The following is a 26,094-nucleotide window of genomic DNA, read 5'->3' on the forward strand; positions in this document are numbered from 1 at the left end:
ACACAAGGAAACAGAAGCAAGGACTAGAGGCATTACCATGCCCAGGGCATATCTCACAGGGACCTGAACTGCCAGTTGAGCCCTAGGGCTCAGCTTAGCTTTAGTGCCTTGATGTGACGCCAAAGAGCATGTGCTACCCCAACCACCAAAGCAAGAACAAAGCAGCAGCAAGAGCTATTTAAAATCCTCTTTCTTTCCATTAAGTCTGAGCCATGACTATTCTGAACTTTTCTGCAGAACATGCAAAGTATCTCCTTAAAGCCATATGGATATTGGGATTGTGCGTGCTGCCAGCCCAGAATTTATTTCTAAAGTGATTTTATATTGTTGCAGGGTGCCAGCCAGCATAAATACATATACATGCACACATATAAAACATTTTCCTATCTTTGCTTTTTATGTTAATTTGCAGAGATTTTCTGCCTGGAATCAATCTCAAGAGTTCTGATTTAGCTTGGAGGTGGAGTGGATTACACGTTTTTCAGCACAGGAGATGAGGAAATAAGAGAAGGTATTTTTGAAGAAGAATTTTACCAGAGAGATGGCTCAGAGGTTAAAAGCATACTGCTCTTGCAGAGGACTGAGTTTGGTTCCCAAGTTGAGCAGTTCACAACTGCTTATAACTCCAACTCCAGGGGATCTGATGCCCTCTTGCATCCTTTGTGATCTCTGAGAGCACCTGCACACACATGCACATATCTACACACACATAATTAAAAATAATAAAATCTTCTAAAAATAGAAATTACTTATCCAAATTGTATTAGTAAAGTTTCTCTAGAGGAAGAGAACTAATGGAGTGAACCTATCTGTCTGTCTGTCTATCTATCCATTTATCCATCTATCAATCTATCTATAGAAAGGAGATTTATTAGAGTAGCTTATAGGCAGTGCCCAGCTAGTCCAACAATGGCTGTCTTGCAATGGAAGGTCCAAAAATGCAGTAGTTATTCAGTCCATCAGGCTGGATGTTCCATCTGGTCTTCAGTATACACTGGAATCCTGAAGAAGTAGGCTCTAATGCCAGTGAAGAAATGGACTTGCTAGTGAGAACAAGAACCCAGAGAGCAAAAGCTTTCTTTGTCCATGTCCTTTATATAGGCTGCCAGCAGAAGGTGTGTCCCAGATTAAAGGTGGATCTTCCTACTTCAAAAGATCTATATTAAAGGTTTACCTTTCCACCTGAAAGATCCAGATTAGAAGTGGGTCCTCCCACTTCAAATGATTTAATTAAGAAAAAATCCCACACAGGTATGTCCAGCCACTTGTGCTTTAGTTAACTGTAGATGTAGTGAACAACTAAGAATAGCCATTATAAAAATCTATTTAAAGTTTGGTGTTGAGGATGATGTCTCTGACTACATAGCCATATATTGCACAGGTGAGTGGACAGGGTGTCTGTTGTAGTGTTAAGTGTGACAATGATTTAAGTCAAATCTGAGGTCATGCTCATCAGTGATTTGAAAATTAAATGTACTATAGTTGATTTTTTTTCTAGTTTGAAATTTGTAGCGTGTGTGTGTGTGTGTGTGTGTGTGTGTGTGTGTGAGCACGCGCGCGCGTGTGTTCAAGTCTGTGGTGGTCAGAGATCAATCTTGTATAGATCAACCTCTAGAGCAGTGGTTCTCAAACTTAACATTTTTTTTTTTTTTTTTTGGTTTTTCGAGACAGGGTTTCTCTGTGTAGCATTGCACCTTTTCCTGGAACTCACTTGGTAGCCCAGGCTGGCCTCGAACTCACAGAGATCCGCCTGGCTCTGCCTCCCGAGTGCTGGGATTAAAGGCGTGCGCCACCACCGCCCGGCTTCAAACTTCTTAACATTTTGACCCTTTAATACAGTTCTTCGTTTTGTAGTGACCCCTGTCTTAGTTTGGGTTTCTATTGCTGTGAAAGAAAAAACACCATGACCATGTCAACTCTGTCGCTCGAATTCTAAATTGGTCTCACCAACTCCTCAGCCTTGAAAGAGCCTCTGGCTGAAAGGGATGCTTCTGCCTAAAAGCCTCAGCCAATAGGCCTCTAGTTGAATGAACTTCCTCAGCTGAAAAGACTTTAGTTCCTATCTCCTCACACCTTATATACCTTTCTCCACCCTGCCACATTACTTCCTGGGATTAAAGGCATGTGTGCTTCCCAAGCAAAGACATGAGATCTCAAGTGCTGGGATTAAAGGTGTGTGCCACCACTGTTTGGCTCTGTTACTCTCCTAGACTGAGTCAATCTCAAGTAGTTCAGGGTGGCTTTGAACTCACAAAGATCCAGAGGAATCTCTGCATCATGAGTGCTAGGATTAAAGGTGTATGCCACCACTGTCTGGCCTCTATGTTTAATCTAGGGCTTGTTCTGTCTTCTGATCTTCAGACAAAATTTATTAGGGTACACAATATATCACCACACAACTCTTATAAAGGAAAATATTTAATTGGGGCCTGCTTATAGTTTCAGAGGTCCTTTATCATTATGATGGGACATGGTTTTGTGCAGGCAGACATAGTGCTGGAGGAGAGTGCTACATCTTGGTCTGCAGGCAGCAGAAAGAGAGAATATGTAACATAATGGGCATAGCTTGAGCATATGAGACCTCAAAGCCCCTCCCCACAGTGACACACTGCCTCCAACTAGGCCACTTCTACTCCAGCAAGGCCAAACCTCCTAATAGGGCTACTCCCTATATGCCAAGCGTTCAAACATATGAGTCTATGAGGGCCATTCCTATTCAAACTTCCACAACCCCAACCATAAAATTATTTTGTTGCTACTCCATAACTATAATTTTGCTGTTATGAATCATAATCTTATGAATCTGATATGCGATATGTGATATGTGATATGGGACCCCAAAAGGGCCACAACCCACAGGTTGAAAACCACTGGTCCAGAACAATCCATCTTGTTTTTGAGGCAGTTTTTCACTTGGCCTGGAACCTACCTGACTAGGCTCAACTGCCTAGGCAGTGGGCTCTTGGGGTTTGTCTGTCTCTGCCTCCCCAGTACTGGGATCACAAGCATATGCCACCATGCTCCACTTACATGGGTTCTGAATACCAAATGCAAGTCTTTGTGTGTAAGCACTTTACTAACTGAGCTAGTATCCCAGTCTGTCTTTTTTAATCTTACTGATATTGTAACCATCAAGCTGTTAAACTTTGATTGTACTCAGATATGTGACTACAAATCAGTTTGATATTCATAGAAGAAATGGGTGTGTGGCGGTTTGAATGAGAAGTACCCCCCATTGGTCACATGTTAGAACATTGGACCTTGGTTGGGGGAGCTGTTTGGGGCAGTCATGGAAACCTCAGGGGTAGAGCCTTGATGGAGTAATTATGTCACTGGGGGTGGACTTTGAGAATTGATAGCCTGGCCCCACTTCCAGTTTGATCTCTCTGCTTCCTGTTTGCAGTTGAAAATGTGATTTCTTGGATTCCTGATTTGGCTGCCATGCCTGCTGCCTGTTGCTATGTCTTCCTTTGTGGACTCTGTTTCTCTCTGAAACTGTAAACCAAACTAAAGTTTTCCTTCTATAAATTGCTATTGGTGCCGGGCGGTGGTGGCGCACGCCTTTAATCCCAGCACTTGGGAGGCAGAGCCAGGCGGATCTCTGTGAGTTCGAGGCCAGCCTGGGCTACCAAGTGAGTTCCAGGAAAGGCGCAAAGCTACACAGAGAAACCCTGTCTCGAAAAACCAAAAAAAAAAAAAAAAATTGCTATTGGTATTTTACCACAGCAATAAAAGGTAACTAGTAAAGGTTACTTTAAAAATTGAAATTTTTATCTTGGACCTGAGTGATGGGTAGGTCAAATAGAGGTTTAAGCTGCCCTGTGAATTTTTTTTTCTTAGATGAGAAACACATATATTTTTTACTTCATTTTTTATTATCTGTTACACTACCTATTTGTTGGGGAATATGTCTTTATACTGTGTGAAGATGTTGTGTGGTTACTAGTGTTCATGCTTTTAAAGATTTATAATGAAAAAGAGCAAGCTGGAAAAGGAAAAATACAAAATGTACAATTGGGTCCCTGTTTTAAGTGCGGGGAGGGGAGCGGGGGCAATATGGGGCTAAGGCGTGCCCTACAGGCCATCAATTGAGCCTTGTTCAGAGTGCCACCCAGAGAGACAACTGGTCAGCTGACTGCACCCAGGCACCGAGTGGCATGGGAATAAACATAGACCTCCAGCAGACCTCTAGGCTTGGCCACAGGCTCACTCATAGGGAACCCAGAATGCAGCATGGAAGCGATCTGTTTCTTTCCTTCTGGACACCAGAGCCACTTACTCAGTCCTGGGGTGCCACCTCTCCTCATTTCCCGTTTGTCGGGATAGGGAGGACAGCCTTACTCACCTCACCAGACTTAATTGTACTTTCAGGGCTACTTGATGGGAAAAGATTTCTCAGCTAAGGTAGGAGCTTTCATTTCATTGCTCCCTCCATGTGCCTCACTCCAGACCTGTCAGAAGTGCTTCTCCTCCTCATGCACAGTGACACAGACAGGGCCCTGATCTCTGCCTTGTCCCTAATTCCAAAAGAATGAGTTCTCACCCCACAAGCTTTTCTCTTCCTGGTTCCCTCTTCTAATTAACTACTCAGCTGATTGTTACAGGATCACCATAGAGCTGGAATCTAAGGACCATCAGATATACCCAGGTGGTAAGAAACTGTAACAGTTAAAAGCTCCAGAAACAAGCTTAAATCCATCTGGACAGGTCGGATCTACCTCAATATAAGTCCCAAACCCAAACCTTCCTGGTCTTGGGACCCTTCTCTATCACCCTGGAAACCCCTCCATAATAATGATAATTCTTTCTTCTAAGCTTTTCTCTCTCTCACAGCATCCTGTCAGACACAAAAGCAGCCAAAGTGCCAGGCCACGAAAGATGAACAGCTCTGAGGCAGCAGATGACAGCTCACCATCCCAGGACACCTGTCTACCTTGGAAGCCCCCTTCCCTACCCCCCAAGAGTCAACCAATGCCCACCAAGTCAGCTGGAAGCAGTTTTTCTAGGAGAAATGATGCCCCTATTCCTGTTCACTCACTTTTTTTATACTAAGCAAAAAGTCTGGAATGTTAGAATTCTGCCCTCACTCCAGCTGCATAACCGCACATGCACAGTTCAGGAGTTAAGCAAAGAGTCTTGCATCTTACATCATCAGTGTGTGCTGGCAACTACATGAGCATGGTGTGGTCTTGCAAACAGCGCATGTGTGGTGTAGCTTCATAAGTCTGCCTGTGCATGTTCACCAGGAACCCTTAAAAAGCCAGACACAGACCCCACCCTCTCTCTCTGTTCTGCTCCCTCTCCCCCACCCCACCATCTTTCTCTCTGTTCTGTCTCCCCAGGCCTGGTTCTTCTCCTCTTTTCTCCTCCTAATAAAGCTCTCAGCTACCAGGTAGTGTGGCCTTGGCTCATGACCTTTTCGCTCAGTAACCAGTGCCATAACCAGTGCTGCTTATCATTCATTTCACCAGGGATTGGGGTATTGCTGTGATAGCCCTGACCATGCTTTTGTTTGAAGGAATAGGGACCTTGGAACTGTGGATTAGTAAAGCAGTTCAACACTTCTGCTGCTTCTTGGGCCATACCAGTAGGAGCATGGAAAACAGTGGTGCTAAGTATGATTTGATTAACTGGGGGGTAGGGGGCCTGGCTCAAGAGGTTTCAGAGGAGAAGAATTTTAATATATTGCCTAGAGATCATTCTTGTGATATTTTGTGAAGAATGTGGCTGGTTTTTGCCCTGTACAAAGAGTCTGCCTGAGGCTAAAGTGAAAGTTTTGGATTAATTCCATTGGCAGAGGAAATCTCAAAACATCCCAGTATAGACTCTATTGTGTGGTTACTAGTGTTCATGCTTTTAAAGATTTATAATGAAAAGGAGCAAGCTGGAAAAGGAAAAATACAAAATGTACAATTTGAGGAGAAAAGGAGCATCAGGAAGTAGAATGGAGCTAAGTATTTAAGAAGACAGATTAAGAAATGGAATCAAAGCCGGGCGGTGGTGGCGCACGCCTTTAATCCCAGCACTTGGGAGGCAGAGCCAGGCGGATCTCTGTGAGTTCGAGGCCAGCCTGGGCTACCAAGTGAGTTCTAGGAAAGGCACAAAGCTACACAGAGAAACCCTGTCTCCAAAAACCAAAAAAAAAAAAAAAAAAAAAAGAAAAAAAAGAAATGGAATCAAGAGAGTGGTGACCTCAGGGCAAGATTTACCCCCAGCTAGGTTCCCAACTTGTAAAAAGAAATTAAAGAAAAGCTTAGAACCAGGTGTGATGGTGCACACCTTTAATCCCAGCACTGGGAAGGCAGAGGCTGGTAGATCTTTTAGTTTGAGGTCAGACTGGTCTACAGAGCAAGTTCCAGAACAGCCAAGCTTAGGCAGTGAAGAAAACTATGGAAAACAGAAAGCTGGTCAAGATGTAATTGAACAAGAGGGCCGTGTTCCAGCCCTAGCAACCAGCAGAATTTAGCAGCTTCAGCCATGTTGTTCTGGCTTTAGAGTCAAGGAGCAACTAAGGAAAGCTGCTAAAGCCAGGCATGTGTCAGGGATGTGTTCCTGAATGGAAGCCTAGTGGGGCCATTGCACGAAGTTGTGATAGGAAAGCTTAGATTATTTTGGAGACCTCAAGATGTTAGAGATGCCAGAGCCGTAGGATATCTGTCAAGGAAAGCTGCTAATGGGGAGTGGGTCCAGCCCAAGAGAAAGAAGTGTGATGCAATCAACAAAGCTGAAAGGAGTTGGAGATCTGAAGAACACTTTGACATCAGACATGGAGATTCAGAATTTGGAGTTTGCCCAGCTGGTTTTTGGTCTTGCTTTGGTCCAATATTTCCTCACTATGCTCCCTTCCCTACATTTTGGAATGGTAATGTATATCCTGTGCCATTATATGTTGGAAGTATGTGATCTGCTTTTGGATTTTGATTTTACAGGTGATTACAATTAAGAAACTGAATGAATCTCAGAAGACTTTGAACTTTGGACTTTAAAATATTGTTGATACTGTGATAGACTATGGGGACTTTTGATGTTGGACTAAATGCATTTTGCATTATGGTATTGTTACAAGCTTATGGGGAACAGGGAGTAGAATGTGGTAGTTTGAATGTGATTGGCCCCCATAAGCTCATAGGGAGTGGCACTATTAGGAGGTGTTGCTTTATTGGTGTAAGTGTGGCCTTGTTGGAGGAAGTTTGTCACTGTGGAGGCAGGCTTTGAGATCTCATATATGCTCCAGCCATGCCCAGCATCTCAGTTAACTTCTTCTTGCCTTTGGATCAAGATGTAAGAACTCTCAGCTCTTTCTCCAGCAACATGTCTGCCTGCATGCTGCCTTGCTTCCTACCATGACAATGGACTAAACCTCCGAACTATAAGTGAGCTACCCCAATTAAATGTTTTCCTTATAAGAATTGCAGTGGTCATGATGTCTCTTCACAGCAATACAAACCCTAAGACAGCAATATTAAAAATGAATGTCAATAGAGGTCAAAATTCCATTATTATAACATGTCTCTTCCAACTTCGAGTTTTCTCTGGATGTATGCACTAGTAGAGAACTGTTAAGAAGCCAAGTGTGGTGGCACATATGTAATTGCAGGGCTTGGCAGGTGAAAGCAGGAGTGCAGTGTGGTGATATTTTATTTGAACTGAAATGTGATTTTATTTGTATGTTAATAAATAAAGTTTGCCTGGAGAGCAGAGGTTAGCGAGCCAGGAACAGAAGTCAGGTGGTGGTGGCACATGCCCTTAATCCGATCACATGGCAGGCAGAGTCTCTGTGTGGTCAAGGACACAGCCAAGTGTGGTGACATGAGCCTTTAACCCCCAGTACCAACCATAGAGACATGGAGGTCTGTATAGACAGGCAGTGACGAAATGATGTGGCTGGGCTTAGAGCCAATGAGAAGGCAGAACAGGAAGGCAATACAAACACAGGTTAGAGGGGAAGAAGCTCTCTCTGGGGAAGCTACTGCTGGTGGTAAGACAAGGCTAGTCGTGGCTAGTGCTCTGATCTCTTCAGCTATTACCTCTGTATTTGGCTCTGTGTTTCTTATTTAATAAGACTTTAGAAATTCGGCTACAGTGCAGGGTCATCCTGGATACCTAGTGTGTTCAAGGCCATCCTGGGCTACGTGAGACTCTGTCTCAAAAAGAGAAATAAATGAAACTACTAATAGAATAAACATTCTGTAAAAGTAAAAATTCTACAAAAGCCATTTTTATAACAATAGTAGTTTTAAGTGAATCAGCATCTGTTTGTAAAATTTTAAATAAGGGTGTAAGGTGTATTTAGGAAACTACAGTTATTGGCCTTTTTCCAAAAACTAATTTGGATTTTCTTTGAACTACAATATCAAATTTATACTTAATTTTACTATTACAGTGAAAATCATTTAGCCATCTTTAAATCCCAATTCATAAGCTTAATTTTTTCAAAGTTTTGTTGGTATTAGAAGGAGTAAGTAAATCTTGTTCTTAGCATAAAATTCTTCAAAGTTATTTTATGTTCTAAATCTTAGTAAATGGTCAGAGTACAAAAACATCCATAACCCTTTTAACAGTTACCTACTGTTGGCTCCTCAGCACGTATGCTCATTTGCATTTCTTCGAGGACCAAGGAATAATTTTGTAGGGAGACTACCAAATACTCTGATAAGCCAAAGTAACAGTTTTATTTGGGAAAAATCATCTTTGTCTTTAAGCAAAGGTCTCATAACATAAGCAGGTAAATTGATTCTTACTTGTAATACAAAATGATCTTTTCTAAGTAGGAAATCACTCTAAACTTGAGTTCTCCAGAGTCTCCTTAATGTGTTTGAAAGTATCCACATACGTTAGCACTTCAACGGAACACACTGTTTGACTTTTATCATGTTGAAGAGCTTTTCTACAACAGCGTTGCTGATATAAAGAATGAGAAGTGATAGCTCCATTTCTTTTTTTCTAAAAACTTTTTAGACTTCTTATTTTAGACTCAATAATCCTTGTTAGTATCTAGATGCCAAAATAAAAGAGCCGTTAAATTTGAGACTGCAGCTTCATTCACTAACTTATCAGGGATATGGACCATCCTGCCTTGCTCATATTCCTATACCATGGTGGCAATCCTGGAGGAAGAGACCCCACTCAAGGAGGGAAATGCATTTATTCACAGAACAGAAGTAGCCCATCAGAATCTGCCTTCAAAGAGATTATCCCTGTGGTCAGGGATTCATAAGTCTAAATATACTCAGTCAGAATCTCCCAGGGGTGATGTCTTAGGCCTTCTACTCCTGTGATGAAGCACCATGACTAGAAGCAACTTGGGGAGGAACAGGTTTGTTTGGCTTATTCTTTCATAGCACAATTTATCATGGAAGGAAGTCAGAATAGAACAAGCAGGGCAGGAGCCTGGAGGCAGGGGTTGATGCAGAGACTGTGGAGCAGTGCTGTTTACTGCCTTGCTCAACCTGCTCCCTTGTTGCACCCAGGATCACCAGCCCAGGGATGGCCCCACCCACAGTGGGCTGGGCTTTCCCACATGAATCACTAATGAAGAAAATGCCCTACAGCCTTACCACAGTCTGATCTTATGGAGGCATTTTCTCAGTTGAGGCTCCTTCCACTCAGATGACTCTAGCTTGTGTCAAGTTGACATAAACTAGCCAGCACAAGTGACCTCATGGACGTTTCACTGTGGCTAGAGCAAAAGCCAGCACAAGTAACCTTACCGATGTTTAACTGGCTGGAGCAGAAGTCAGCCAGGTGACCTCAGAGATGGTTCACTGTGGCTAGAGCAGAATGTTGAACGACCAGAGAGAAGTTAAACCAGCTCATGCCAGTTGCATCAGATTGGAACCTGACTTGTTTTAGACTTGGAAACGTCAATAATAAGCAGTTTTAATACTAGAAGTCATTTCTCTCTATTTTACTAATCACTTAAAATATGATGAATTTGATCCTTTGGGTTCTGGGACTGAAGCTCTCCAGTCTATGATATGGCTTTCCCTGCCAGTGCTGCCTCAGTTTGACTCGGATCACGCGTATGTGTTCTGAGGGAAGAACACATGAATTATGAACAGGCTTTAGGTTGCTTGGTCACATTTTGGGACAGAAAAGGCCTTCTGTCTATGTGTCACCTTACCTGTGCCACAGACTTGAAGACAAAGGTGCAGTCACACAAAAGCTCTGAGCCTGAGAACAGACCTTTCACTGTGGCACTTGCCCTCCAGGTGGCAGCATTCCCTGTTACTGGAAAAAGGCAAGCTTGGTCAGTTGTCCGGATGTCTCATAAAAACAAATCTCATTTTGTCCACAGTGCAAGCATGCTCATTCTTTCAGACTGAGACCTTATAAAGAAAAAGTCTCACCTAAATTCCACCCAGAACAATTCTCAAACCTAGAAAATGATCTCCTAAATAACTGTAATTATGAGCAGTTATCTTCCCAGACATGGCAGAAACTGCTAGCTCCTCTCAGACAGTGTATGCCACCTCCCTCAGCAGCACAGTGAGACATTTCCTAATCTTTCTCAAGGTTAGGTGTGACAATGTGACTGATTTTAGCTGATGATGTGGTAATGGTAGCTGTGGTGTGTCTTAGTCACTATTATATTGCTGTGAAGAGACACTATGGCCATGACAACTCTTATAAAGGAAAACATTTAATTGGGGCTTGTGGTTGATATATTGTGCACCCCAATAAACTTATCTGGGGGTCAGAGAACAGAACAGCACTATATTAAACATAGGTTTAGGTAGTGGTAGCACACACCTTTAATCCTAGCATTCAGGAGGCAGAGATCTGTCTGGATCTCTGTGAGTTCAAAGCCACACTGGAAATAGCCAGGCATGGTGACACACGCCTTTAATCCCAAGAAGTGATGGCAGGAAGCAGAAAGGTATATAAGGCATGAGGTCCAGAAACTAGAGCCTTGTTTAGCTTTTAGCTTTTAGCAGCAGTTCAGCTGAGATCCATTCAGATGAGGACTCAGAGACTTCCAATTTGAGGAAACAAGCTGAGGAATTGGTGAGGTGAGGTTGGATATGGCTTGCTCTGTTTTTCTGATCTTTCAGTGTTCACCCCAATATCTGGCTTCCGAGTTTTTTTTTTTTTTATTAATAAGACCATTTAGCAATTCGTGCTACAGGGGCTGGCTTACAGTTCAGAGGTTGAGTCCATTGCCATGATGGCAAGGAGCATGGTGGCACAGAGGCAGACATGGTGCCTGAGAGGTAGCTGAGAGTTCTACATTCAGATCAACAGACAGCAGGAAGAGACTGCCACACTGGGCCTGCCTTGAGCATCTGAGACCTCAAAGCCCACCCCTAGTGATGCACTTCCTCCAACAAGATCACACCTCCTAATAGTGCCACTCCCTAAGAGTCCGTGGGGGCCATTTTCATTCAAACCACCACAGTCATGGAGTCACCCTCTAAAACTGTAAGCAAGTTCCTGATTAAACGCTTTCTTTTATAAATTGCCTTTGTCATATCAACAGAGCAGTAACTAAGACAAAAGTGTGTACCATGTGGCCCCTTTCCACTTCTGCCAACTGGTTGCTACTGTGAGACTTTAAACTAGAGGAAGAGCCTGGGTTCCAGAGTTACCTGGTGGACAATACCTGCACCCCATTATCTGGACAGCCGCGGAGTGTGATGTCTCCTTCTGCTGTCAGCACCACTGCACATCTCAGGTGTCCTTGTCTCAGCAACTGCAGCCTACTCTAAAATGACATCTGGTAAACTATTATTCTGGAGATAGTGATAAAATAAATGTCTCTGAATGTTCACTTTCACAGACAATGGCAGTAAATACAGTCATTCATTGGATATACAATCAGAGAATAAATGAAGACATCCTCTAAATTTCTAACTGGTGTTTTGTTCTGAGGCAGTCGAACTGTGCTGCCCCAGCTGGCACAGAACCAGGTTCAAGTGATCCTTCTGCCTCAGCTCCCCAAGTAATTAGGCTATAGGTGAATGCCACTATGTCTAGTTAAAATATTTGTTTTTAAGAAATTGGAAACCTTATCTTTTAATATTTCTTATGCTCTCAGTTTTTATTGTATGAAGATGGTTTCCAGATACTGACAAAGAACAGTCTAGGTTTGTGTGGTTTGGGTTATTGTTGTTATCTTAGTGCTGGGTATTTTGATGCCAGGCAGCATCTATGCTAATCACACAACTGACTGTAGACAAATTTCTCAGCTGTCTTATTAAATAAGAAACATAGAGCCAAATATAGGGGTGAAAATCTTAGGGATCAGGGAATTAGCGACAGCCACCAACCTTACCTTTCCAGCCCTGCAGCTACCAAAAGGGGACTTACTTCCTGTCTACCCTCACCTTTATTGCCTTGCTGTTCTGCCCTCTCATTGGCTCTTAGCCCAACTACCTCACTTCCTTGTCACTGCCTGTCTGTACAGACCTCCAGGTCTCTAAGGTTGGTACTGGGATTAAAGGTGTGTGTTACCATGCTTGGCTGTTCCCTAGTGTGTCCTTGAACACACAGAGACCCTGCCTGCCATGTGATTGGATTAAGGGCGTGTGCTACCACTGCCTGATTTCTATGTTTACTTAAAAATGTCTGGCTTTTCCCCCCTTGATCTCCAGGCATGCTTTATTTATTAACATAAAAATAAAATATCACCACATTTCAGCACAAATAAAATATCACCACACACCACTTTCTTCCAGTGAGCTCTTCTTCCCAGCCTAATGAAGAATGATTTTTATAAGAAAGAAGAAAGCTAGCCAGGAATGGTGGTGCATGTCTTCAATTCCAGCACTCAGGAGGCAGAGGCAGATGGATCTGAGTTCAAGGCCCGTCTGCTCTACAGGGTAAGTTCCAGGATGGCCAGAGCTACACAGAAACCCTGTCTGGAAAAACCAAAGGGAGGAAAAAGAAGATAGGAAGAAAAGAGCACCCATTCATCTGTTGTGAGATACAGCATAGGACCCTACCTTTCTGCTTGCTTATATTCTTTTTATATGGTGATTATATTAACATATTAATTTGATCATATGCACCCCTCTTTTGTCTTCCTCCAACTCCAGCTGATCCCTTCTCTTCTAACCTGTCCCCTTTCTACTTCTGTGTGTGTGTGTGTGTGTGTGCATGCGCTTGTGAGCGCTTGTGTGTGTACCAATTAATTTCATTAAGGTTGCCCATAGGAACATGAGTAAGGCATCGTTTACAGAAGCATGGGCACCTTACCACTAGCTACACGACTAAAGAAAATACCTGTGCCTTGCCTAGCCATAGGTCTTCCCCTCTTCATGACAGGATGCTGGCAGGTCCAATCTTGTGTAGGTTGTGTGCAGGCAGTCACAGGTGCTATTAATTCAAGGGTGCAATGGCCATGTTATGTCTGGAAGACAGCATTCCACAACATTACACCACATCCTACAGCTCATATTCTTTTCTTCCCTCTTTTATGATGTTCCCTGACCCTTGGAGGGGTGATATAGATGCCCATTTATGGATGAGCACTTAGGAGTCAGTTATTCTCATCATGTTGACAAGTAATGAGACTCTGTAGTTATTGTTACCCAGAAGCTTCTCTGAGGAAAGCTGATGACAGTACAGACATAAACATAATTATTTAGAAGTCAGTGTGAGAAACACATTATATCCATTTAGCATAATCCCAATGATAGCTTCTTTACTAGGGCCCATGACATCCCAGTCACAGGTTCTTGATCAGATTTACAGTACCAGATGGGAATTATCTAGTGAAGACTGAGCCTCAAATCCAATCAGAAGGCATTGGTTATTCCCATAACAGATGGGACAGTATCGCACCAGCAGCATATCATTCCTATTTAGTCAGTAGTGAAGTATGCTGGGATCACAGCTGAGTGACATTGTTGATGACAGTTCTCCCCCAGCAGCCTGCATTCACACAGGCTGACACTATGTTTTCGTCTATTCTGACACTAAAGAAACAAGGTACATGGACATCTTACTTGCTTTTGTTGTTGTTGCTATGATGAAATACAACCATGTAATTCTAACCAGTCATTTGGTCTTGTGAAATCCTATTTAACACAGATGTGAGTTTTTCCCTGGAACTTTAGCTTGGGGGGAAAAAAGTCCAGTAGGTGCTAAAGAGATGGTTCAGAAGTTTAGAGCATTTTCTACTCTTGCAGAAGAACTGGGTTCAGTTCTCAACACCTACATGGTGGCTAAAAACATCTGTAATTCCATTCTAGAAGATCTGATGCCTTCTTCTGTAGGGACCAACCACTCACATGATACACATACATCAATGTATACAAAACATTTATATACATCATACACATACAAAATCACTTTTTTTTTTCAAATGATAAACAGTAGAGACACTGCAGAAACTGTGGAAGGGTGGGTACAGGGGAAGCAATAAGTTTGGTTAGTGGTAAGTTTCACACTGAAACACATGATGTAGGGCAGAATGTTCCATTTAGCATTACTGAGCACACCCAGGATGGACTTATGTACTGACACAAGTGAGTGATGAATCTCTCAGAATAACTGGGTTGACACTAGGACACTTAATCAGGCTCAAGATTGTGAAAGCCTTTTTCCTTCAAGCCTTCCCTAATTGAATTAGACTCTTCCTGGCAAGAAAGGAGCCTAGGACGGGCTGACTGGAAGGATAGTTTTGCACATGCTGTGATTTGGCTCTTCAGCTGTTTTGGGATGCTTGCCTGAGCTCAGATTACTGTTCCCATTAGCTGTGGGCCTTTCATCTTTCTTTACAGTTAAGTGATGTGAATGAAAGTTCCTGGAGAGAAGCCATGCTTGCTGCCAAACCTTCTGCAAGGCTGGTTAACTGATTAGAATTTCAATGATTATGGAGAAGTTGAAATGTTGCAGGTTCAAAGCCAAATTACACTTTTTGGGGTTTGTCTTTAGCCTCCATATTACCATTCCTTTCCCTCTCAGTGTCTCATCTAACATCCCTCTCTGTCTGATCTAACATCCCTGTGGCTACCAGGTAAATTCCTCTCTCTCTCTCTTTCTCTCTCTCTCTCCCTCTCTCTCTCTCTCTCTCTCTCTCTCTCTCTCTCTCTCTCTCTCTCTCTCTCTCTCTCTCTCTCTCTTCCTCTCACTCTACCTTTCTCCTTCTTCCCTTCCTCCTCCTCCTCCTCCTCCTCCTCCTCCTTCTTCTTCTTCTTCTTCTTCTTCTTCTCCTTCTCCTCCTTCTCCTCTTCCTCCTCCTCCTCCTCCTCCTCCTCCTCTTCCTCCTCCTCCTCCTCTTCCTCCTCCTCCACCTCCTCCTCCTTCTTTTCTTCTTCTTCTGTTTTTTTTTTTTTTTTTTTTTTTTTTTTTTTTTTTTGAGATGGGATTCTCACTTCTAGCTGCCTTGGAACTTACTCTGTGGACCAAGCTGGCCTGGAATTCACAGAGATTCACTTGCCTCCACACCCTAAGTGCTGGGATTAAAGTCATGCACCTTTATGCATAGCTTAGTGAAGCTTTTTGAAATGTATTACCTTAGTAGACCCCTAGCTTCCACCAGCTCCAAAGTTAAGAGTGTCAGGAGACAGCATGTGAGGTGTACATCAGAGCTCCCCCCACTTTTCTCTATCCATCTGCCTAATGTTTCCATCAGTGCTTTTCAAAGTGTCTTCATTTGTGCTCTTGGTTCTGCTTCTGTAAGAACTTCATGGAATTGCTACCTCATTGGAACATGGAACTTGGGGTACTCTAAATGTATTCCCAAGCCATAGTCACTCGTATTTGGTTCTATAAGAAACTCTCATCCCTTTTGAGGTAAAAGCTGGCTTTGGGTTTTTATTTTATTTGTTTTTTGCATTGACAGTGACAGCTTATCCTAGCGCAGGCTGGTGACCTTTCAGAACTACTCCATTGGCTAATACTCAAGACGCTGCCAATTCACAGGGAAAAGTCCTCAGGACTGGGCTACATCATCTTCATCCTGTTCTCAGAAACTACTGTTCATGTTTCAAACCCCACAGAATCTAAGGCACATTCATTAGAAAAGAGAATACTTTCATGTATGTGCTAGAGGATAGGAGGGAGAATAGGGCAGGAGAATCAAGTCTGAAAGACTGTTAAGAAAGCCTTATAAAATCAGAATAGGAAAAAACAAAGTTGGTAACAAGAAAGGCTAAAAACCCCCTGCCATGGCCAACTACAGCCAGTCTCTGGTGCAGGTACAGAGTCACTCCAGAGTATCTGAAGTTGACCTCTGGCTTGTTATATTACTAAAGCACACAACTCTGGGTGAAGATGCACAGTGCTAATGAGACATAACACACATAAACATTGCATCTAGAACTACATATGACAGGTGAGAGCATTTATGGAAAATCTTGTGCTAAGAAAATGAGCCCCAAAACCCCCTGCCTGTGACATAAAAGACCCTCTTCTCTGTACAACAGTACTGAATGAATTATAGAACTCTATTGGTTTGGGTCTGCTTCTTCTGTCTTGAAAGTGGACCTGCTTACTGCTTCTACTGAAACTATGTGTCTGTGTTCCATTGCTTCTTTCAGAGGCGTCCTCCAAACCCTGCTCTTGAAAGACTCAGATACAAGGCATAAAAGAAAAGTCACAAAATAAAGTCTGTTTTCTGCTGTCTCACCTCTGTCCTTGTGGCCTTTTATTGACTTCAAACCCAGAGTGTGCATGTGGCACTTATCCAAGCTCTGAGCTGTTCCGCCAGAGTCACCTCTTTTGTGAGCTAGTTCCTTTGCATTAACGGTATCTCAAAATTGTGCTCCTAGCCGAGGCAGATCTCCTACTGGTTAAAGATCCAATACCTATGTATTCATTTGGCCAGTTGTGATTTAGCTTCAACGAAAGGCTTCTAGGCTGAGAATTTTAGGTGTCTGGTTGTATCTGCTGCAGTGCAGATGGTGTGGGGTAGGCAGTTAAGTAAGATTTCTTTATCTTCTATCAGTGGCCATTAGGCATTTAAGGGAAAGTGCCTGTGCCCTTGCTCCTTCAGAACTTTAACCTTTTTTCAAGTTGTTCTTAATTCCAGTTAAAACTGATTTGAACTAGTCAGAGATACCCAGTTGCTTTTTTAAATATATATTTAAAAAATTATTTGTTTTTATTTTAAGTATACTAGTGTTCTGTCTATGTTTATGTAAGTGCATCACATGTGTACAGTGCCTGTGAGGGCCAGAAGAGGAGTAACAGATGGTTGTGAGCTGGCTTGTAGATGCTGGGAACAGGACCCAGGTCCTCTCTCTATGAGCAGCCAGTGCTCTTAACCACTGAGTCATCTCTCTAGACCCCAGCCAATGGATTTTTTAAACAGTCCTTCAATTTATGATTCTTTTGTTCTGTTACCATAAAAACATGAAGAGCCAGGTGGTGGTGATGCACACCTTTAGTCTCAGCACTCAGGAGGCAGAGGAAGGTAAATTTCTGAAGTTAAGACCAATCTGGTCTATGGAGCAATTTCCAAAACAGCCAGGGCTACACAAAGAAACCCTGTCTCAAAAAACCAAAACAGCAACAATAAAAACCCAGCATGGTATGTGGGGTAACAAGAGTGTATTCCTGGGAGGTAAAAGGTACAGGGTGTGTGTGTGTGTGTGTGTGTGTGTGTGTGTGTGTGTGTGTGTGTGGTGTGTTTGGACACCATTCACTGTTTTTGCACATAGAAAGTAAGAAAGAACCTCATATCTCCAAGAATATGCTGTCTCTACACTGACTGACAAGTCTTCATAAATATTTGTGTTATGCACATAATTTCTCCAGTACAATCCAGTCACTTTCTTTGTTTGAGGAGAGACACTGCTTTGAAAATGACCCCTACTGCTCTTCTTACTTTGAGTATTGATGCTCTCTTCACTTTTCTTATCTCCTAACTGTGCTTATTGGCTTTGCACTCTTTAGAAGGTGACCCATTGCCTTCCGTTTTAATCCAATAGCTGATGTTGCCTAGGAAACACAGACATATATTGTTCTGTACAAGATGGTAATTGTCTTATATGATCTTTTAAAAAACCCGGGTGGGGGGTACTTTATCATAGGAAGTAGAACTGTTCACCTGAGTCTAACTGTTCAGGTCCAATTTCACCATAGCCACATGAGTACAGCATTATTTAAAAACTGTCCATCTTGCTTCCAAGAATGATGACTCATCATGGGGAAAAGGCTGGTAAGCAACAAGCCCATCACTGCTCAAAGAAATGCCTGCAACTTGTCACTGTTGTTGGTAAATACCTGAACTTCTGGGATTTGGCTGCTCTCAGCAGAGCCAGGGACAGCTAACTAATCTCTCAGAACCAATCCAGAAGTAGTGACGATTCATGATTATTGTAGTTTCAGGAAAACTATAAACATGATCTAGGTATATTATCAAGACAGGAATAGAGTCCCAGTATATTTTTCCAGTAACCTACTTCCTCCAGTGTGGCTTCATCTCCCAAAGTTTCCTCTATCTTCCAATAGTGCCACCAACTGGGGGACAAAGACTCCAACTTATGAGCCTCTGAAAGACTTCCAGATCCAAACTATACTACTCATTATTATGAGAACCCAGGAATAGCCCCATGGAAGAGACAAAGTGAGGGCAAAGTGTGGAGCCTCTACTTTTTATGGTTATACTATCGTACACTTGCCCATGTTCAGCAGCTAGGCAGCCTTTTGAACCTTATCCTTTGGGTTTTTGTACCCTTACATTGGCCCTTAATTTCCCTTACACTGGCCACTGATGACCAACTCTACCTTCAGTCTCACTCCAAAGCTGTGCGTGGGAAGGCAGAAAAGTTCCAACCCTTTGTCTGGTTGGTCCCCCAATAACCAGGCTTCCTTTGGAGGGTATCCAGGAGCCCCCAGCCACCCACTATCTCATTAGCATACAAAAAGACAGCATTTAAAAGACTGAAAAAGTTTTAGGAATTCTCTAGCAAGAACCAAAAGGAACAGCAATATACAAATTTTTTTATTGTGACATCACATGTTCTTGAATGCATTTCTTGTAAAGAGTCTGTGTGTAGATGAGTCATTCTGAATTCCAAACAATGTAAAAGGGAGTTGTGCAAGTATTTCACAGGTGTTCCAGAATTTAAGTCTAGTTGAGCTTGCTGTAGGCTGGCAAGAATCCTAGGATCTGAAGTTCAGAGTTGTAGATGAATTGCTAAATGGTCTTATTAAATAAAAAATCTGAAGCCAGATACTGGGGTTCAAACCTGAGAGATCAGAGAAATAGGACAAGCCACAAGCCAACCTCACTTTACCAATCCTCAGTTTCCAAAGAGACCTACTTCCTGTATATCTATACCTATATGCCTTGCTGTTCTGCTATCTCATTTGCTCTCTCTATCCAGCTACATCACTTCCTCTTCCTGCCCAGCTCTGTCATTTCCTATCTGTCTGTACAGACCTCCAAACCTTTATGATTAGTGCTGGGATTAAAGGTATGTACCACAACACCTGGCTCTGTTCCCAATGTGGCCTTGAACTCACAGAGATCCGGACAGATCCCTGCCTCCTGAGTGATAGGATTAAAGGCATGTGCTACCATTGACTGACCTCTATGTTTACTATAGTGGCTGGCTTTTTCCTCTGATCCTCAGATAAACTTTATTAGGGTGCACAATATATTGGAGTCACAGTACGTCACCACAGTATACTATTTTATTTTCTAAGAAAAATACTATTGTATTTCTACAATTTGCTAGGGCCAGAATGGGTAAGTGCTATCATTCTTCTATATTTTATATTTCTTTAATGTGTTTAAAATTAACATACAAGTTACTAAAAAAATAAATGAAATTGAAAAAAAAAACTAAAGAGGGTTCTGTCCAAATTATATGATCATTGAGGCCTATAAGTTTTAGATTGTCCTTATTATACTCACTGAGATGTGTGGTCTCTGTACTTGCACAGGGTCTCACTGTGTATCCCTGGCTGACCTAGAACTCACTTTGTAGACCAGGCTGGCTTTGAACTAACAGAGATAAGCCTTCCACATTCTGAGTGCTGGGGTTACAGGTGTGGTACCATGCCCATCTCTCTTTCCATTCTTAACAATATAACGTTTTGTTATGAAAAGAAAAGATAGGTTCATAGAAAGGAACTGACACAAAATTACCATTCAGTATGAACTTTTTGAGGAAAGGGCCTCACAACCATGGACAGCCATGATCATGATCAGCCTTGAGGTGAGAGAGCAATTAGGAGGCTGAAATATCTCATAGGCAACAGGGTCTGGAGAGGCTAGTGCATCAGGCGAGATAGACAGTCCCACAATAGGAGGGGCTCTACCGTGGGAGAGAGAGATAGCCCCATGATAGGAGGGGCTCTACCATGGGAGAGAGAGATAGCCCCATGATAGGAGGGGCTCTACCATGGGAGAGAGAGATAGCCCCATAATAGGAGAGGCTCTACCGTGGGAGAGAGAGATAGCCCCATGATAGGAGGGGCTCTGCTGCAGGAGAGAGAGATAGCCCCATGATAGGAGGGGCTCTATTGTGGGAGAGAGAGATAGCCCCATGATAGGAGAGGCTCTACCGTGGGAGAGAGAGATAGCCCCATGATAGGAGAGGCTCTACCGTGGGAGGGAGAGATAGCCCCATGATAGGAGGGGCTCTACCATGGGAGAGAGAGATAGCCCCATGATAGGAGGGGCTCTACCGTGGGAGAGAGAGATAGCCCCAGGATAGGAGGGGCTCTACCGTGGGAGAGAGAGATAGCCCCAGGATAGGAGGGGCTCTGCTGCAGGAGAGATAGCCACTATGAAAGGGACCCTGAGGGGAAAAACAGATCCCTCAGTTGTAGAGAACAAGGTGGTATAAAAACATATTCATGATATTTCATTATGTAAATGAGGACATTATCATGATGCAATATTTATAAAAATCTGTCTTTATCTGTTAAAGGCTTGGAAGAATATATATTAGAAGTTTTAATAATAGTCATCAATTAATGATATCATTATAGGTCATTTAAAATTTTTTATCCCTCAATGTATGTTATATTTTCTGCAAAATGCATATAGTATTTAAGTAAGAAAAATGAAAGTTCATTGTTTATCACTAATAACTTCGAAAGCTGCTGAGTGGATTAAAAAGTATGTAAAAATAAACGATAATCATGAAGCATTTCCAAACGTGAATTCTTGAATCTCTCAAGCAGTAACAGAACCAAGGTAGCAAAAGGCCAAACTGACCCAAAGGCAAACTCTGGAAAACCCCATCTATTCAGCTATCTTTTCTATCACAATCTTATACTGAAACCTGTCCAGAGAAAAATTTAGATTTTTCAAATTCTAAAGAAAAGGCATTCTAAGTTGGCATATTTGGCTTCAGGTTTTTACTAAAGAATCAAACTGTCAGATTTTCTTTTCTTTTCATTTTTTTTTAAACAGGGTCTCCTGTAGCCCAGAGTGGATATAGACTATGTAGCCAGGGATGACCACAAATTTCCAATCCTCCTGCCTGCCTCACCCTCTTATTGCTAGGACTACAGGTGTAGGCTGCCATGCTTATGTGGTGCTGGTCATCAAGCCCAGGTTTTCATGCATGCTAGGTAAACACTTTACCACATTTACAAATTTAGACAAAATCTCCTTTCAGGAACACATCTATCCTTTCAGAATTAGACTGTATCTTTTTTTTTTTTTTGGTTTGTTGTTGTTGTTGTTTGGTTTGGTTTGGTTGGTTTTTTGAGATAGGGTTTCTCTGTGTAGTTTTGGTGCCTGTCCTGGATCTCGCGCTGTAGACCAGGCTGGCCTTGAACTCACAGAGATCAGCCTGGCTCTGCCTCTCCAGTGCTGGGATTAAAGGCATGCACCACTGCTGCCCAGCATTTAGACCATATCTTGATTTTTCTCATCATAATGGGATAGCTATTTCAGGATTACTCAGATCAGTGGGAGGACTTTTTATTCTATAGCTGTATCAGTCACCAGGTCTGTAAGCCAGACCTTGGACAGGGCACAGCTGTAAACTAACTGGTTGGCAAATACTTCATTACAGTGTAGTGTCAGTGAAATCTGACAGAAATGCTTCAGGAGCTTCCTGGAAATCGACTTGGTAGGATGCTAGGAAAAGACGTTGATGGTGGGGACATAGGGCATTTCACTGAAGGTACTTCACTGGGAAACTGCCTGAAAGGAGTACTAGTCAGGGTCACTGTATTATCTATACAAGTGTTGCAGAAGCTACCTCTGCAGATAGATTAGGGGTCTTGGCTATTGTCAGATTACCATCTCAACAGCAGTGTTCACCAAAGTGAGCCTTAGCAACAGTGAATCTGCATTACTGAGTTCATACATACCTGCCATCTTGTCCACAGCAGTTCTAAGCATTGCAGCTCACATGGAAAGGGATCCTAGCAGTAGGGAGCCAAGGAATACCACAAAGTCACCATAAGTGTAGCAGCTTACAGCTGTTGTGCAGAGCGAGGAAATGAGATGGCAGAACAGAAAGGCATGTATATAGGAAGTAGTTCTCTTTGGAGACTGAGGTGTCAGTGAGGTGAGGTTGTGGCTGTGGCTTTTCCTATTCCTCTGATCTCTCAGGTTTTCACCCCAATATCTGGCTCCAGGTTTTTTTAAAAAAAAAAAATTAATAAGACCATTTAGCAATTCATCTTACAGTATACTTCACAGAATTCTGTTCTAATAAATACTGTTTTGATACTCCATGTAGAATTATGCATCCACACAGTTCATCACCTTTCCTACAGGGCACATAAGGAAGTCAGAGGATAACTTGCAGCTGGTTCTCTCCTTCCATCATATGGGTTCGAAGGCTTAGATTCAGATCCTCAGGCTTGGTGGCAGGTGCCCTTACCACTGAGCAATCTGGGCCATATATATATATATATATATATGAAGAATTCTTATAATGATCTTAGTTTCCAAGTTGTTTTCTTGGACCACAGATATAACCTGCTTAAGATTTTAGTTGTCAGGATGTAGAGGGTAGCTGTTCCAGCTTTGACCTGGAAGTACTACCCTCATTGAGGCTTCTGGTAACTGTCACAACTACGAGTCAGGGCTAAGACAGGAGACCTTAAGACCTGAGATCTGGATGTGCCGGCTCTCTTGGTTCCTGGATCCTGGACACTGGAGGTAGACCAAGCAGAGTTCTCCAGAGAACACCACTGGACTGCACTTCACCTCTCCCGGACCCTGTAACCTATCCCTTTACTTGTAAGTTACCCCACAAAATAAACCTCCCTTTTAACTATGTGGAGTTGCCTTAATACTTCAACCAATATCAGGGACATTCAAATTCCATTCTACAAATGAGGAGAATAAAGGTATAGTGGTTGATAGGCATGGACTAAGTTTTCTGGCTCCAGATACCATGTCATTTGCAGCTACCAAATGGAAATCATTTGCCACAGTAGGAGCTTTTGCAACTAGATCCATTCCACTATGTGCCATGCAAGGGTTGTTTCCTCCATTTCCCAGCTTGGCCACATTTAATTAGGTTCAGTTCAAGTTATTCACCTTGCATTTCTGTTCCATGACCTATTTGTAGTAAACCCTTTAGAGTCTAAAGTTTAGACTGACACAGGGCAGTTGTTAGATATTTTGTCTAGTGTAATTATTTGCTTAATTTCCCCAAAGATCTCCAGATAATTGCCTCTGACTTGTACAGGTGCTCAGTAAATTATTAATGTTGAATATGATGAAGAACTACAATAATCCTGCAACTCCAGAGGACCTTCCTTTTGGGTCAGGATTGTCAGGACCAACCTTGCTTCCTTAACGTTTCTGTTTCACATAGACATTGGGGACTTTTGGTGGGGCCTGTGGTTGTTCTAAATCTTCTAGCTACAGTTCCAGAATTAAGTTTGCTGCATTTTGTAAGCCAACTTATTAAACATTTAGAGGTAAATTAGCAAGAGCAAGCTTCGCTCTCTTTCCACCACTGAAGTTGAAATAAGCAAAATTTTATGAAATACCTATGAGGTATCAGGTTGATTGAGGAATTCCAGGTAAGTGAATATTATCATATACTTACACTGACCTACCTTTGATTTTTTTTTTTTCAAGACAGGGTTTTTCTCTGTAGTTTTGGTGCTTGGTGCTTGTCCTGGATCTCACTCTGTAGACCAGGCTGGCCTCGAACTCAGAGAGATCCACGGCTCTGCCTCCCGAGTGCTGGGATTAAAGGTGTGTCTTACCACTGCCCAGCTACATTTGATTTTTTTTTTAACATTTATTTATTTATTTATTTATTTTGGTTTTTCCAGACAGGGTTTCTCTGTGTAGCTTTGCACCTTTCCTGGGACTCACTTGGTAGCCCAGGCTGGCCTCGAACTCACAGAGATCCGCCTGGCTCTGCCTCCCGAGTGCTGGGATTAAAGGCGTGCGCCACCACCTCCCAGCAACATTTATTTTTTGTAGTGCTTGGCATTGAACTTGCAATCTTAGACATGCAAAGCATGTGCTCTACCACTGGGCTATCCCACCCTCTGATTATTTATATTTAGTTTATATATTACCTTAGAGTTTACTGCCGCACAAAGAGGATTTTCTCCACTTTAGGTTATGTATTCATTGAGAGACTCAGAACACAATTCACAGATAATATAGTTGATGAAGCACATTCACCACAAAATGAGTGAGGTTTCAAAATCATTTAAATTCAGCTATTGTCCAGTTAGGGTGAAAGCAGACTCTGGGAAGGGAAGTGAAGGAATGAAAGACTGAGATGCGCCTTCAAAAGAGCTGTTCTGGGAAGAGATGGTGTCTAACACAGTGGAGATGATCTGTTCCTGCATGGTGCTCTTAGTGAGGGTTTGGAGACAGCTGGAGGTTATGAAACAGCTGGAGCTGGTGGTGTTTGGAGAAGAAGCCTGTTACTTCCCGAGAGCTCAAACTTTGTGTTAAACTCTTGTGTTTACATGTGTTTAAGACTGTAGTAGTTGAGGCCAGGAACTCACATCACTCTCTAGGGGTGTGTGTGTGTGTGTGTGTGTGTGTGTGTGTGTTTCAAGTTCTTATGATAGCCAAACATACGTCACTCATTTGCATGTCTGCAATCATTTGCAAAGTCAAATGACACTATTTACCTAGCTGTATGGACTAATTTTCTGAGCCTTTGTTCTGGCCATTAACAGTACTTTGCTAAAGATAAATTTAAATTCTAACAGACACACATTCACATTTATGTCTTTCTATATTGCAAGTTGATTTATTTAGAAACATGGTTCTTTGAATATGAATACTAATATTTAGAAATTTTGAAATCTTAAAATACTCTTAGATAATCACGTTTTCAGATTGGGAAGTTTGAGGTGTGGAGTGGTTTAAAGATGTTTTTAATTCTATCACTTTGTGCTCCCACAGGAAAACGATAACATTTAATAAAATGGCAGTCTCGTCCTCTTAGTAAAGACCTCTGCCACTAGCAAACTGCATGAAATAGTTTCACACCGTGAATTACGTTTTGAATCGCCTTCAGGAACCTGATAAATTTTGCTTAAATAAAACATTAAGAACAAAATAAAACCCCGAAAGGGCTCAGTTTAGTCCTCTATCCTACCGTGGTTTTATGTCTCTTACCAACTACCATAAACACCAAGCATGATTTACATTCCTTAAAAAGGCAAATGATGTCTTAACAATGTATCTAGGAACATTTAAACACAGTGAAAACACAAGGGTGTTTCCAAGATTTCTCCCACACGTCTTTACCTTTAGCTAGCAACTTCGCAACAATGTTTTCGAGGTTATACATTGGAACACTGTTTAGAAACTAATCCGCATGGCGTTTTGTTCACAGCACCATCTAATATCTCATTTATCCGGGTTTGATCAGGGGTGCAGTTTGCAGAAGCCAGGCGGCATTGCTTTTCCAGCCTGTTCTGGGTCTCCTTGGGATCAGGAAAGGGCTAGCCTTACCCACTGTGTCCTTAAGATTTGGTGGGATCTGGAGAACTAAGACAACCGTTGCCCTGAGCCTCAAAGAAGCCTCCTGGCAGCGTGGGTGGTTGGCAATGGTGGGCCTTGGGCTCAGTTCCGGAAAAAAGGCGACGGCTCTGGTTGGGAACGAAAAAAGAAGGCTATTTGAAGACCCGCAAGCGGGCGAGCTCAGTTACACTGGGCCACAACGCACCCAAAGGCTGGAGCGCGCACAGCCCGAAGCCCGGGCCCGCGGCCCAACCCCTTCCTCGCCC

General features: G+C 42.5%; 1 long non-coding RNA gene across 2 annotated transcripts; it reads right to left on the reverse strand.

Moving 5' to 3' along the window:
- Positions 1 to 9,892: 9,892 nt before the first annotated feature.
- Positions 9,893 to 26,082, reverse strand: LOC131910884 (uncharacterized). Of its 2 annotated transcripts, XR_009379234.1 has the most exons (4): positions 25,613 to 26,082; positions 13,225 to 13,351; positions 10,124 to 10,230; positions 9,893 to 10,031 (listed from the first exon to the last, which is right to left on the reverse strand). It is a non-coding gene; the product is annotated as an uncharacterized LOC131910884 (long non-coding RNA). The 2 variants fall into 2 exon arrangements; XR_009379235.1 differs by lacking the exon at positions 13,225 to 13,351.
- Positions 26,083 to 26,094: the final 12 nt, after the last annotated feature.

This window comes from Peromyscus eremicus, chromosome 5 (genome assembly GCF_949786415.1).
Source record: "Peromyscus eremicus chromosome 5, PerEre_H2_v1, whole genome shotgun sequence".
Lineage (NCBI taxonomy): Eukaryota > Metazoa > Chordata > Mammalia > Rodentia > Cricetidae > Peromyscus > Peromyscus eremicus.